A 3,232-nucleotide genomic window follows, 5' to 3' on the forward strand; every position below is an offset into this window, starting at 1 on the left:
AACCCTTCAGCCGCCTCAAGCTTCGACCTTTTCTTCTTTTCTTATTTCTTCTTCTTTTTTTTTTTAAAATTAATTATGTACTAAAAGTGATAGGTTTTACCCACATATTTTATTAAATATAGTCTAAATGGTATAGGGTCTTAAATAAATTATCACTTTAGCCCATAAACTATCAATTAATTAACTCAAGTTACACTAATATTTAAAATTTCCAAAAATGACCTTCCGGGTCATTACAATCGATATCATCAATGTCATAACAATGCTTTGTAAAAAGGGACATTATGAAACTTTCAAGATAAAAAAAAGAAAAAGATGAAACTTACGATACTCCTTCTATTACAATTTATTTATCTGATTTTAACTTGAGATGTAGTTTAAGATGATAAAAAAGACTTTTAGTTTTCCGATTAAAACTAAAGATATGTAGAATGTAACCAAAATGTCCTTTAATCAACAACAAGGCTTGTGATGGAGAGTGGAAAGTACCAATTTGGTGGAAAACCAAAAAAAAGTTATTTAATTTTGTAGTCTTAAATATGTCATGTGAAAGGTTAAAATTAAAAAAGAAGGAAAAAAACATTCTTTAGATTTAAAAAAAGTAAGACAAGTAAATTGAAACAGCGAAAGTACTGTTATTTGTATCTACTAATACTACTTTTTTAAATTATAAACATATTTAAAATCATAACAGTATATTACTCCTTTCTAGAGTTTAAAAATTGAAAAGTATAGAAAATGTAATGAAAATTCTTACTTCCAAAAACTCTTTAAATTCAGATACATAAAATGAAAAGGAAGAAATATTAAAGTGATGATCTAAACTATCCAACTAGTGAATAGTGAATCCATCAACACATTTCATTAAAAACACATATTATGTATAGCTCATAATTTGTCGTGTGGTATCAATAGATGGATTATATAATATATACATGATAATTCATACTAGAGTCCTTGTCTTCATGATATATTAACTCCTAGCTATGATAGCCATTTCGTACAAAACATAGTAGCAAAATGCTGTCAAAAGTTACGTATACACACATTGAAACCCGATTAAAGAGGAGACGAAAAGCGAATTAACCTTACGGTAGATCAAAATTAAATTTAGTGTAGCATTATCTTCCGAATTAAGAAGCAACTCAAATCTCACATAACTAAAATTCCTTTTGGACATTTTCATAATAAGGTAAAATAATTTCATCTCATTAATTAAATTATCCATCTCTACTTTGGATTAGGAGTTTTCATAACATTATTCTTCAGACGATTGGCATGGTTAAGTAGATGAAGCCAGAATGAAGTTGTATCAACAAATTGATCGAAGCAATCAATATTACTATGTGACGATGATGGATTGCTCTCCAAGATAACCGTCTTTTCGATGTCAATCTTTTCATTTTGATCGAATGTAATAATGCTCGATATTGAAGAAGAACTACCCACTGTTGGTGATGATATATCCACAAATAATTTGGGTTTTTCTTGAGCCTTTTTCTTCTGTTTTTTTGCCCTCCTACACTTTACAGGGGCATCAATATTATTTATCTGTCCAAGATTCTTCTTTAGATGTGTGTGAAAGAAGTTTTTAACTTCGTTATCTGTTCTTCCAGGCAATTTTCCAGCGATAGCTGCCCATCTGGATTTACATATATTTATTAAATAAACTTAAAAGATCGTTTTTAATATAAATTCTCTCACCTATTTCCAAGTTGCTGATACATTTTGATGACTCTCTCTCTTTCTTCCATGCTAAAAGGTCCTCTCTTAACATCAGGGCGGAGATAATTCATCCATCGAAGTCTACAACTCTTTCCTGTTCTTGAAAGACCTAAACCATGCATGATCCATCCATCAGATAATGTATAAACTTAACATTAAAAAAAAAGAAAAAATTTGTATTAGTATAGTGAGTTGTACCTGCAAATTTGGGCATGAGATTCCAATTCCAAATGCCAAATCTCATAACATAATCTTTCAATTTTTGGTCCTCTTCAGGAGACCATGTCCCTTTCTTGATTATAATAATATCTTCCATCTTAATAGTACTACTTTCAAACACAATTCAATATGGTTTCAACATTCTATTGGCAAAATAATTGAGGCTTATATATACACCAAATTTTTCCACTTGTTGTAACAAAAGTCTTTATTTCCTAGAAAGAGGGTACTACTTTCATTGGTTTGTCCTTTAATAATACTATAATAATTCTTTAACAGAGGAGTTGACCTGAGTGTTTTAGACTTCAAAAAGAGAGGGAGTAGGAGTAGAACATGGGAATAAATTATCTCGGAAAGTATTTCACTATAAGAAAACTGTGAATTACATGGAGATTTTCCTGGGAATTAGTATGAAAATTTGCAGGAAAATAAGTTTTCTGCAAACTTTCATACTAATACCTAGGAAAATCCACGTATAATTCACATTTTTTTTGTAGTGTTTATCTGAACTCAGTATTTGTAACTTTCGAGAATATTTGTATGTATCAATCACTAAAATAGCATTAATTAATTCGTAAGTTTAAAACTTAAGTGATTTCAATACTTGAAGGTTAGACCTATAAATTAAAGTTTAAATCGTGAACTCATCGTATGATAATTAGAGACTTATAGTACATGATGGTTTCGATTATAATTAGCCATTGTTTACCATTCAATAGTGAGTATATATTATTTGTATCCGACGTGATTATAAATAACAGGATCAATCTTTAATGAGTTTGAAAAAATACAGATAAAAGTAAAAAAGCAATTTGGTAGAGGAAGAGCTTGCACACACTTTTATATGTTGAAAAAATTGAAAGCTTTTTATATATATATATATATATATATATATATATATACACACTCCAACTTGTCCATCTGTTTGTTAGCTACGTGGCTTCTTTTTATTGCCTTTTGAAAGTATTAATGTATTTATTACAACNATAAATATATTATCTTGGATTTGGGGATGAAACTTTTATGTTTTCTTGAAATAATATTTATATATTTTAAAATTACATAACAATATTATAAATATTATTGAAAAATGTTTGAAAGGGTTGCAATTAAAAATTCATTAACTAACCTTCGATTAAAAGATGTCATATAAATTGTGATCGAGAAATAAATTTGATGAAACCTGAAAAGTTTTGTAGTTAAGTATAATATAGGACATGGAAGTGGTCAAAATTAATGCATGCTTGTAGAACAAGAACTAGATTATGGTAATTTAATTCGTTGATGG

General features: G+C 28.5%; 1 pseudogene; it reads right to left on the bottom strand.

Moving 5' to 3' along the window:
• Positions 1-1,240: 1,240 nt before the first annotated feature.
• Positions 1,241-2,043, bottom strand: LOC107014229 (annotated as a pseudogene).
• Positions 2,044-3,232: the final 1,189 nt, after the last annotated feature.

This window comes from Solanum pennellii, chromosome 3, assembly GCF_001406875.1.
Source record: "Solanum pennellii chromosome 3, SPENNV200".
In the NCBI taxonomy this organism is placed as follows: domain Eukaryota; kingdom Viridiplantae; phylum Streptophyta; class Magnoliopsida; order Solanales; family Solanaceae; genus Solanum; species Solanum pennellii.